At 41.8% G+C, this 12608-nt stretch overlaps 2 protein-coding genes across 2 annotated transcripts in view; one reads left to right on the top strand and one right to left on the bottom strand.

Annotated features, from left to right (window-relative positions):
• LOC147645967 (maestro heat-like repeat-containing protein family member 7) overlaps nucleotides 1-12608 on the top strand; it is a 262646-nt gene that overhangs the window by 116949 nt on the left and 133089 nt on the right. The window lies entirely within an intron of this gene.
• The window catches only part of LOC147645970 (maestro heat-like repeat-containing protein family member 7), a 277303-nt gene that overhangs the window by 161295 nt on the left and 103400 nt on the right, over nucleotides 1-12608 (bottom strand). The gene's annotated exons all lie outside the window — the stretch shown is intronic.

Here is a 12608-nt window from a genome sequence, read left to right as displayed (position 1 = left end):
GCAGTGGGAAGGCACGAGGGGGATGTGTGAGGGAGTGGGTGGCAGGAGGTTCCAAGGGGACAGAAGGCCCTGGAGGAGCCGGGGTGGTGGGAAGCCCTGAGGAATTGGGTGTCAGAGGCCATAAGCAGCCCCCGGGCAGCCGCCTGGTCCCTGACACCCGGCTGCTCCGGTGCTGTCCCAAAATGTCCCCCAGGCCTGCAGCAGAAGGCCTGGAGGCTGGGACACCACCCCAGCGGGAGGGTGGGGACAGCCCAAGGTGCCCAGGCTGGGCTGGCTGGGGACATGGAGGGCAGGGGGTGCTGCCAGGCCACGGCCACTGGGTGCCTCCAGGAAGGGGCAGTGGGCAGAGGCAGGGCTAACGGCCAGCCCGGGCCCTCGCGGCTGCCCAGGCCACGCTGCTGTGACCGAGGCCTCCCTGACACAGAGCTCGGGGCCCACAGAGCTGCTGCCACCATGGGGAGGGTGGCGATGTCTCCTCCAGCAGGGCTGCCCAGTGGCTGCTGCCCAAGCGGCTCTGGAGCCCACAGAAACAGCAGCAGAGTGTGCCCAGGAACAGCAGCAGCCCCAACGTCAGCACCTGCGCACTGAGGCGTCCGCAGCAGCCGGGTGCCAAACAGGGGGAGGCTGTGGGCACAATTGCCTTTGCTTTGGCAAAAGGCTTCAGCAGAGTTGGCCACAATGGCTTTCTCTTCACTTGCAGCCTCACAGCAACGCTTGGCAGCTTCAGCTGCAGCCTGTGCCTGTGACTGACTTGGATGGCCGTGCTTGAGGGCGAGCTCGCCTTCCACACTCAGGTGTCCCAAGGCAGAGGCACTGGCACCATCCTGAGTGAGAGAGAGAGAGAGAGAGAGAGAGAGAGAGAGAGAGTCTGATGGGGCAGCTGCCCTCCCTGTCATCTGTCCAGGCACCTTAAAGACACATGAAACCAAATCCTGGACTTGCTTGGAACAAAGGAAGAAGCAGCATGTGCTGAAAAAAACCAGGGACTTACACAGCTCAGTTTTGCTCTCCACTTGGGCAATCCCAGAATCCCTGAGCACTTGGTGTTGCAAAGTATCATCAACATCATCCAGCCTCCAACCACCCTGCCATGGGCACAGGTGGTGTGCAGGCACAGGTGTCACTAGAATTGGGAGAACACTTTTCCATGTTGACCTTTTCCTCTCCTGGATTTCAAGCAGAGATGAAAACATCATCTGGTGAATGACAGGTGAATAGTGTAGCTCACAGAACTAGGAGTAGGAGTCTCCAGTGGCCCATGGTGTGTCCATTTAACCATTGTTAGATTGTCCAGTTGGAGCTCAGCGTGGTGCAGCCCGGGCACATGCACCACGCTGGTCCATTTCAGCATCCCAAAGTCTTGGTGGCTCCCTGTGCACCCATTGTCTCCTGAATCCATTCTTGAATTCCCAGTTACTGCTGTGCAGGACATGAGAACACAGGGACAGCTTGTTTGGCTCATTCTTGCCTTTTGCTGCTCCTGCCTAAAGGAATCATCAGGACTATATGCTGATGGAATGGGATCGCCGAACAGCAGGGACTTTGTCTGTAGAGTCTAAAACTAAAACCTTGTCTGACTGTTCAGACACTCTAAAATCCAGGGTGAGAATGACAGCTTTGGTATGGAAGAATCCTAGAAATCATGACTTGTGATTTTTCTAGTCAAGGATTTGAATGCCAGTGTGGAAACTACCAAAATATTCAAACTTGTTTTCATTGGCAACCCTTTTGAAATGGCATCAGCACACCTCCAGGGGACAGGGTATGACAGTGGGGACAGTACTTGGCAGCTCATGGCTTCAGATGTGGGAGGTAAATATTTTCCCTAGGTACACATTGAAGTTGAAGTTTTCCCAGGGTTTGGATTGACTGGTCATTGCAGGTAACTTTAATCAATGCAAAAGGATGTAAAAGCAGAGTTTCTGGAGAATGTGCACTAGGGAGGGAATAGGGAGAAAATCTTGAACACAGCCAGCAGGCTCTGGAAAAATTGATAAAAATTAAAATTAAAAATAGATGTAGCACTGTGACTGTTCAGGCAGGCCTCTTTGTGTCTGGAGGTGATCGTAAAACATTTTAAAATCTTAGGAAATTCGGGAACTCAGAAAGAAAGTTAGGCTTGGCAAGCCCTGGGAAAAGTAGGCCCTGGAAATGTTAGGCCTTGTGCTTGCTAAAGATCATGTGAAACTGCACCTGTGTAATCAATATATGATAAATGATAGAATTGTTAGATGTGATTAGATATAATTATTGTTTAAAGAACATGAGGAACAATGTTAGGGGGCTGAGGTGGGATCACGAGAAATCCATGCTTGGGTAAAAACAATGCATACAATAGAACAATGTAAGTTTAATAATTAATATGTAAGTTATATAATGATAGAGTACCAAACATGTTCAGCTCAAAAGCAAGATGGGTCAGATTTGGGTCTGTGTACCCCTGACACCCAGAGCTCTTCACTAAAGCACCTTCATATAATCATTGTGTGATGATGTGTGTTCCTGAACTCTAACATTTTGGTGACCCAGATGGGACCTTGTGAGTGCTGCTGAGCGAGCTCGCGACCCGATCCTGCTCCAGCCGGCACCGAGGGATTCTTGGGGAGCCCATCGGCCGCGACCGTCTGCGCTGCTCACAGCGTCCCCAGGAGAAGAGGTAAGGTGCTTTCACTTTGGTTTGGGTGCCTGCCAATAAGACGCAGCAAAAGCTGCGCTTGGTTGGGCTAAAGGAATTCCTGTTGGGATTGCCTGGGCGCCGTCCGTCAGACGACTGCGAAAGCGTTGCAGGTTCGGCATTTGTGGTGTATTGTAGTTGTGACATGGAGAAGCTTAAAGGGGTTTTGGGCAGCAATGCTCTCATAGCAGGTATTTCTCCTTTGGGGTGCTTATTAGCACACTGGAAACAAGGTCACTTTGGGGAAGAATTACATATGGCTAAATTAATTTTGGTGAGATCTCCCCACGGAAAAAGACCCCTGTGACACTGTCTCATCTGTTGGTAGCTATAACCTCTCTCTTTCTTTACTTTGTTTTCTTTCTCCCCTCTCTCTCTCTCTCTCTCCCCCTCTCCTCTATCACATAACCCTTGTTATCACTAAAATAAATGTACATTATTGCTGTTGTGATTTAAACTGAAATCCCTTTGTGTCCTTTTTGCACTCTGAGATCAAAGAAACTTCTCGCGACTCCCACTGGCGTTAGCGAATCGTGACATTTAAACTGGAGTCACGGACAGGATTTCTGACAGACAGAAGGGGCTGCAGGTTTGTTGTGCAGTCTGTATTAGGGGAAAGATGTTTTGCTCCAGCCGCACCCAGCCCGACACTCCCAAGAGAGTGAGCGGTGTCTAGAAAGCAAGGGGGGCGACTCGAATTTCCCACAAACTGCACACGCCGAGGTGAAAAGCACCCCACACTCACTTGAGGGCTCTGTCTGCAGAATTTCACAAAAGATCTCTTAGTGCAAAAGGGTGGGAATGTTTTTGTTGATGTTGTGTGTGTGAATTTTGAGTGTTTTGTGTAACGAAGAGACAATCAGAATTTTAAACTGAAAGAGTGCCTCCCGAGCAGATTTGGTCTTTTTACCCACACAGGGAAGCAAAAAGCAGTGTGTGTGTGTGTGTGTGTGTGTGTATAATTGAAGTTTATACCTCCCTGTAGTGGTTTTAAGCCAGTAACTAAAAAATTACTTATTTCTTGTTGTGAGATATGGATTAGAACAAGAGCAAAACAGGCTAAAAACTTAAAAGGAATAAAGACAGTTTATTAACAAACTACAAGAATAAGAATACCAGAATAAACTTTCAGAAAACCCCCTTATCTTCCACATCTTAACTATTTCTCTGTACACATGACAACATAGAGACAAATAACTTTAGGACTTTGGTGGTTAAAAACAGTCTTAATTCTTGCTACAGTCTTTTCATCAGTCTTTGTAGAGAACCAGAAATATCTTTCTGTTAGCTTACGGAGTTTCTCACGAGAAAACTATTTTTCATCATAGTTTTCTATTTCTCTAATGCCAGCTGCCCGGAAATCTGTCATTAGATCTTCTCCTCCCATTTCACATCTCCGAGGTGTGTATGGGTCACAGAGTTTAGGAATTTTATTTTTAAGGATAAGTTATTCAAAGGCAGAAGTCTTCTTTATTTGTCTCTGTGAGCCTTCCTGGAAAACAGTTTTCTCTTTGCCCCCCAAAGCTTCAAAATCTTCACTCAACTCAACTCCAGCAACTCACAGTATCACAAGTACTCTCTCTCTCTTCTGCTCAAAAGTTACACTTTGAATATCTCATTCCTCCTAATACTCTTATCATGAATTAAAGGAGTCTTTTTATATTATTATTGTCCATCTCCATAGCTTTAACAGAAAGATATTTCAGCTGTAAAGCATCTCCTTATTCTCTCCTTCTTATTTAAACTTAACTCTTTTCTTCACTGTTTTTGGTGGTTCTATGATGTCTTCTCTATGTTGATTGTCTCTCTCTCTCTGTCTTTCTGAGAAAAGGAGTAATCTGTATGTTTATCCAAGTAATAAAGAAATTAAAAGCTTTAGGAAAACTGCAAGAGTTCATGGTGTTAAGTTTCAGTCTAGCAGCAAAAACTGAAAACCAAGCTTGGCTGACGAGCGCTGCTTCTCTTCCCCCTCCCCCCTCCACCGCGGCCTTGTCGGCCTGGAGAGGGGGGGAGGAGGCCGAGACAGAGCCCGCTACCTCCTCAGAAGCCGGAAAACAAAGAGAGCAAGAGAATTCTGTCTGTACTTCTTAAGGGGGTGTTTACAAGTTGAATTCACTTTTTAATAGTCAGATCAGCTATCAATTCTTGGAAATTACTGATAATTAGTCAAGAAGAAAAACTCCCATCAGCCACCAGCAGCTTCAACTTCCTCTCCCTCCAAGCTGTCTTAAAAGTAAAGCTACCCCATGACCTGTAGTGGTTTTCCCTTTGTAAAAATGACTGAAAAGGGCAGTGCAGAAGTTAAAGCTGCATTTTATGCTCTGTTAGCAAAACACAATGCCAGACCTTCTCCAAGAGGGGAAAAGTGGGCCCTTAGTTACTGGTTTAATTTGGAAAATGTGATTGATAGAGTGTGTTCTTTACAAGATGAAAGAAAATTTAAACTGGTCAAAAATCAAACTATACTCTGCTCAGTTTTGGGAGCTTGTTTTACAGCAGCTCCAAAAACTGGCTTTAAGCAAAGAAGTAAGGAAAGAACTAGAATAGACTCCCTCCAAAACCTAGTTGAAATTTTGCAAAAACAATTCAATGAAGAAAAGAGTAAGATCAATCTGTTGCGAGCAGCCCTCCAGGATGAAAATTCAAAAATGCTGACTCGCTAAAAGAAACAGAAGAGGGGGAAACCCCTCTCCTGAATCAAATTTACCCTCCAAAAGAGCTAATTCATTCCAGTAGAAATGATGGACCTGTAAAAATGGCAGAAGAATAATCAGAGAAAGCAAAGGTGTTAGATGCATTGGTTCTCTTAAGGAAAACCGAGACAAGAGAAAAGAAATCTCTCACTGCCAGTATTGGTGGTCACTGGAGATAAAGAAGGGGGTCCCCAGCAAGGTAATAGATGGCTTCTCACTTCAAAGTTGAGTGAAGTTGTTTCTAATTGGCACTGTCCCAAGTTCATTGTATGGAATGCCCCATTGGATAACCCAGCACAGCTCCACGGGCTCTGGGCTGTGAGCCAAAGCCATCTCCTTCTCAGCTTCTGGGAGTGGAGCCCAAAGAGCCTCAGAATCAGGGAAACTGGGAACTCTGCCTCTCCTGGGTGAGCAGAGAGGCAGAGGTTGCTTTTATTTCAAATGCTCACGAGAAATAACAAAACTGGAGACATACTGATTACAGCAATAGTGTGTAGAGAATATTTGAAGAGAAGGTGGGCATGCTATTTTAGTAAAGGCCTGTCTGCACAAACCAGCCTTTGGTATAAGTTGTGATATTAAAGGCTCATGTCCTTGAAACTTTCCTGAAGCAGAGAGAATGAAGCAAAACAACATCCTTGCGTATAAGAGAAAAAATGTAAACCTGTGTGGATTAACCAAGAGTAACTTGCTTAGCCCGGGAACCCTGTAAAACCCTATAAAAGTGTGCTAAAGATAGAAATAAACGGTGTTCTCCATACTTCTGTGAAGACTAGGCTGAATAGTCTGAGCGGTTTCTCAATAACAGTGGGTCCTATACATCCACTTTTTACTTTTGTAGTTAACACTGGAGCCCAAATTTCTGTGTTGACCAATAAAGACTAGTGCAGGATTTGAGAGTAATAAATGGAATAACTAAAGATATTTACCCAGTGGGAGCTAATCCTTGCACATTGTTAACATCTATAAAAGAGAAATAGAAATGGTTTACTGTACTTGATTTAAAAGATGCCTTTTTCTGCATACCCCTTGACAAAAAAAGTAGGTAACTGTTTGTCTTTGAGTGGGAAAATCCAGAAAATAGAAGGAAAACTCAGCTCACTTGGACACGACTCCCACAAGGACACAAGAACTGTCCAACCCTATTTGGAAGCCATCTGGGGAAGGAGCTGGAGATTTGGACCGAGAACGGGCAAGTAGTGAGAAAACAATACCTGCTGTTACAGTATGTTGATGGTGTACTGATAGCTACAGAAGAGAAAACAACCTGCATAAAGGTAACAATTGAAATTTGAAATCAGCTGGGAATGGGAGGATATAAGGAGTCGAAAGAAAAGGCACAAATTGCCTGGCAGAGTGTGATTTCCCTGGGATGTGAAATCTCACCAGGGCAATGTAAGCTGGGTACTAATTGTATTCAAGCTATTTGTGCTATTCCAGAACCCCAGAACGTGCATGAGCTGCAAGTCTTCCTTGGGATGACAGGGTGGTGCTGCCTGTGGATCATGGACTATGGACTAATTGCAAAAGCCCTGGATGAGGCCCAGAAGACGCAGCCGTTTACCTGGGGCAGAGCACAGAAGGAGGCCTTCCTCAAACTGAAGGAGGCATTGACAACTGCTCCGGCGTTTGGATTGCCAGACTTGTCCAAAGATTTCCACCTGTTTGTGCATGAAAGACTACACCTAGCACTGGGAGTGCTGAGCCAAGGTTTGGGAAGCTGGGAAAGGCCGGTAGGCTGCTTTTCCAAACATCTTGACAAGGGGAGTGCTGGATGGCCTTCATGCCTGCGGGCAGTTGCAGCCAGCGTGATGCTGCCACAAGAAGCCAGGAAACTCACCATGGGTAGACACATAGATGTCTCTGTGCCACACATGGTGAGCACTGTTTTAGAACAAAAGAGGGGCCATTGGCTATCTCCAAGCAGGATGATGAAATTCCAGGTAATCCTGACTGAGCAGGATGATGTCACACTAAGGACAACTGACCTCTTGAATGCAGCTCTGTTCCTGGGTACCACAACTGAAGAAGGCCCATTAGAGCATGACTGTGTAGAAGTTATAGAGGACACCTATTTGGCAAGAGAAGACCTGAAAGACATCCCACTGGAGCAAGCAGAGTGAGAGCTATTCACAGATGGAAGCAGCTTGGTGGAGAACGGGACCAGATACGCTGGATATGCGGTAACAACAGTCAGTGCAATAGTGGAGGCAAAAGCATTACCAGCAAATGCATCTGCCCAGAGGGCAGAACTGGTTGCCTTAAGCAGAGCACTAGAATTGAGTAAAGGGAAAAGGGGAAACATCTGGACTGGCTCAGAGTGTGCTTTGGAGTAGTGCATGTCCACAGAGTGCTGTGGAAAGAAAGAAGACTGCTGTCTGCTCAAGGTACACACATTAAACATCAAGATGCAGTCCTGCAATTGATAAAAGCAATACAAAAACCTGAACAAGTAGCAATTATGCACTGCAAAGGACACCAATCAGGAAACTCCAAAATTTGTGAAGAAAATGGAAAAGCAGACTTGAGCTCGACAGATTGCTCGAAAAGGGCAAAGAACAATGGCATTGATATCTTTAAAAGTTAATGTATCTCAATTTAATTTGCCTCCAAAACCGAAATATTCAATAGGAGATGAGAAATTGGGGCATTTGCTAAATGTTTTGAGTTTTGAGACAATTTAGGGAATTTCGTGGGATTTTCATGGAATTTTGTGGGAAATTGAGGAGATTTAGGGAATTTCGTGTGATTTTTCTGGAATTTTGTCGACCTTTGTGTAGATTTTGTTGGATGTTTCTGGAATTTGTTAAGGTTTTGAGGAGATTTAAGGAATTTTGTGGGATTTTTCATGAATTTTTTTTATATTTGAGGACATTTTGTAGGATGTTGCTGGAATTTGGTAGGGTTTTGAAAAAAGTTAGGGATTTTTGTGAGATTTTCTGGGATTTTGAGGTAACTTGAAGAATTTTGAGGGATTTTTCTTAGATTTTCTGTGAATTGATGGAGATTTTGTGGGATGTTTCAGGAATTTCGTTGGGTTTTGAGAAGATTTAGGGAATTTTGTGAGATTTCTCTGGAAATTTGTGGGGCTTATAAATTTTGTGGGATTTTTCTTAAATTGTGTGGACATTCGTGTAGATTTTGTGGGATGTTGCAGGAATTTGGTAGAAATTTGAGAAGATTTAGGGAATTATGTGGGGCTTTTCCAGAATTTTGTGGGATTTGGAGGAGACTTGAAGAATTTTGAGGGATTTTTCCTAGACAATGTGGAAGTTCGTGGAGATTTTTTTGCGACGTCTCTGGAATTTTGTAATGTTTTGAGAAGATTTAGGGAAGTTTGTTGCATTTTTTGCAATTTTGTGGGGCTTTCCCAGAATTTTTTGCGATATTGAGAAGATTTTGTGGGATGTTTCTGGAATTTTGTGGGATTTTTGTGGGATTTGTACGAGACATGAAGAATTTTTGGGGATTTTACTTAGATTTTTTTGGAAATTGTTGGAGATTTTGTGAGATGTTGCATGAATTTGGTTGTGTTTTGAGAAGATTGAGGGAATTTTGTGGGATTTTCCTGGAATTTTGTGGAATTTCTCAAGAATTTTGTGGGATATTGGGGAGATTTTGTGAGATGTTTGTGGGATTTTGAGGAGACTTGAAGAATTTTGTGGGATTTTTCTTGAATTTTGTGGCAATTTGTAGACATTTTCTGGGATGTGGCTGGAGTTTGATCGAGTTTTGAGAAGATTCAAGGAATTTTGTAGCATTTTCCTGGAATTTTGAGGATTTCTCTTGAATTTTGTGAGATTTGGAGGAGACTTGAAGAATTTTGAGGGAATTTTCTTAGATTTTGTGGGACATTTGTGGAGATTTTGTGAGATGGTTCTGGAATTTTGTGGGATATTGAGGAAATTTAGTGATTTTTGAGGGATTTTTCTTGAATTTTGTGGACATTTGTGGAGATTTTGTGAGATGGTGCAGGAATTTGGTTGTGTTTTGAGAAGACTTATGGAATTTTGTGGGATTTTTCTGGAATTTTGTGAAAATTCTCTAGAATTTTGTGGGATATTGAGGAGATTTTGTGGGATGTTTGTGGGATGTTTGTGGAATTTGGAGGAGACTTGAAGAATTTTGAGGTATTTTTAGTAGATTTTGTGGAAATTGTTGGAGATTTTGTGGGATGTTGCTGGAGTTTTGTAGGGTTGTGAGAAGATTGAAGGAATTTTGTAACATTTTCCTGGAATTTTGAGGATTTCTCTTGAATTTCTTGGAATTTGGAGGAGACTTGAAGAATTTTGAGGGAATTTTCCTAGATTTTGTGGAAATTTGTGGGGGTTTTGTGAGATGTCTTTGGAATTTTGTAATGTTTTGAGATTATTTAGGGAATTTTGTGGGTATTTTCCAGAATTTTGAGGGGCTTTCAAGAATTTTGTGGGAGTTTTCTTGAATTTTGTGGAAATTTGTTGATATTTTGTGAGATGGTTCTGGAATTTTGTGGGATATTGAGGAAATTTAGTTAATTTTGTGGGACTTTTCTTGAATTTTGTGGACATTCGTGGACATTTTGTGGGATGTTACAGGAATTTGGTAAGGTTTTGAGAAGATTTAGGGAATTGTGTGGGGCTTTTCCAGAATTTTGTGGGATTTTTCTTTGATAATATAAAAATTGGTGGAGATTTTGTGAGACGTCTGTGGAATTTTGAAATGTTTGGAGAAGATTTAGGGAATTTTGTGGCATTTTTCTGCAATTTTGTGGAATTTCTCTAGAATTTTCTGTGATATTCAGGAGATTTTGTGGGATGTTTCTGGAATTTTGTGGGATTTTTCTAGGATTTGGAGGAGACTTGAAGAATTTTGTGGGATTTTTCCTAGATTTTGTGGAAATTGGTGGAGATTTTGTGAGATGTTGCAGGAATTTGGTTGGGTTTGGAGAAGATTCAAGGAATTTTGTGGGATGTTGCTGGAATTTTGTGGAATTTCTGTAGAATTTTGTGGGATATTGAGGAGATTTTGTGAGATGTTTGTGGGATTTTGAGGAGACTTGAAGAATTATGGAAGAATTTTTTTAGATTTTCTAGACATTTGTGGAGATTTTGTGGGATATTGCAGGAATATGGTTGGGTTTTGAGTAAATTTGGGGAATTTTTGAGATTTTTCTGCAATTTAGTGGGATTTTGTGGGATGTTTGTGGGATTTTGAGGAGACTTGAAGAATTTTGTGGGATTTTTCTTGAATTTTGTGGACATTTGTGGACATTTTGTGGGATGTGGCTGGAGTTTGGTAGGATTTTGAGAAGATTGAAGGAATTATGTAACATTTTCCTGGAATTTTGAGGATTTCTCTCGAATTCTGTGAGATTTGGAGGAGACTTGAAGAATTTTGAGGGAATTTTCTTAGATTTTGTGGGACATTTGTGGAGATTTTGTGAGATGTCTGTGGAATTTTGTGGGATATTGAGGAAATTTAGTTAATTTTGTGGGATTTTTCTTGAATTTTGTGGACATTTGTGGAGATTTTGTAGGATGATGCAGGAATTTGGTTGTGTTTTGAGAAGATTCAGGGAATTTTGTGGGATTTTTCTGGAATTTTGTGGAAATTCTCTAGAATTTTGTGGGATATTGAGGAGATTTTGTGGGATGTTTGTGGGATGTTTGTGGAATTTTGAGGAGACTTGAAGAATTTTGAGGGATTTTTCCTAGATTTTGTGGAAATTGTTGGAGATTTTGTGGGATGTTGCTGGAGTTTGGTAGGATTTTGAGAAGATTGAAGGAATTTTGTAACATTTTCCTGGAATTTTGAGGATTTCTCTTGAATTTCTTGGAATCTGGAGGAGACTTGAAGAATTTTGAGGGAATTTTCTTAGATTTGGTGGAAATTTGTGGGGATTTTGTGAGATGTCTTTGGAATTTTGTAATGTTTTGAGAAGATTTAGGGAATTTTGTGAGGATTTTCCAGAATTTTGAGGGGCTTTCAAGAATTTTGTGGGAGTTTTCTTGAATTTTGTGGCAATTTGTCGACATTTTGTGGGATGTGGCTGGAGTTTGGTAGGGTTTTGAGAAGATTGAAGGAATTTTGTAACATTTTCCTGGAATTTTGAGGATTTCTCTTGAATTTTGTGGGATTTCGAGGAGACTTGAAGAATTTTGAGGGAATTTTCTTAGATTTGGTGGAAATTTGTAGACATTTTGTGAGATGTCTGTGGAATTTTGTAATGTTTGGAGAAGGTTTAGGGAATTTTGTGGGATTTTTTTAGAATTTTGAGGAGCTTTTGAAGAATTTTGTGGCAGTTTTCTTGAATTTTGTGGAAATTGGTGGAGACCTGAAGAATTTTGAGGGAATTTTCGTAGATTTTGTGGAAATGTGTGGAGATTTTTTGAGATGTCTGGTATTTTGTAATGTTTTGAGAAGATTGTGGGAATTGTGTGGGATTTTTCTGGAATTTTGTGAGGCTTTCAAGAATTTTGTGGGAGTTTTCTTGAATTTTGTGGAAATTTGTTGAGATTTTTGTGAGATGGTTCTGGAATTTTGTGGGATATTGAGGAAATTTAGTTAATTTTGTGGGATTTTTCTTGAATGATGTGGACATTCGTGGACATTTTGTGGGATGTTACAGGAATTTGGTAAGGTTTTCAGAAGATTTAGGGAATTGTGTGGGGCTTTTCCAGAATTTTGTGGGATTTTTCTTTGATAATGTGAAAATTGGTGGAGATTTTGTGAGACGTCTCTGGAATTTTGTGATGTTTGGAGAAGATTTAGGGAATTTTGTGGCATTTTTCTGCAATTTTGTGGAATTTCTCTAGAATTTTCTGTGATATTGAGGAGATTTTGTGGGATGTTTCTGGAATTTTGTGGGATTTTTCTAGGATTTGGAGGAGACTTGAAGAATTTTGTGGGATTTTTCCTAGATTTTGTGGAAATTGGTGGAGATTTTGTGAGATGTTGCAGGAATTTGGTTGGGTTTGGAGAAGATTCAGGGAATTTTGTGGGATGTTGCTGGAATTTAGTGGAATTTCTCTAGAATTTTGTGGGATATTGAGGAGATTTTGTGGGATGTTTGTGGGATTTTGAGGAGACTTGAAGAATTATGGGGGAATTTTTTTAGATTTTCTAGACATTTGTGGAGATTTTGTGGGATATTGCAGGAATATGGTTGGGTTTTGAGTAAATTTGGGGAATTTTTGAGATTTTTCTGCAATTTTGTGGGATTTTGTGGGATGTTTGTGGGATTTTGAGGAGACTTGAAGAAT

This window comes from Cyanistes caeruleus, unplaced genomic scaffold, assembly GCF_971803275.1.
Source record: "Cyanistes caeruleus unplaced genomic scaffold, bCyaCae1.hap1.1 HAP1_SCAFFOLD_140, whole genome shotgun sequence".
In the NCBI taxonomy this organism is placed as follows: Eukaryota; Metazoa; Chordata; class Aves; order Passeriformes; family Paridae; genus Cyanistes; species Cyanistes caeruleus.
Note: the sequence above shows the minus strand (reverse complement) of the source record. Positions and strands in the feature narration are given on the sequence as shown.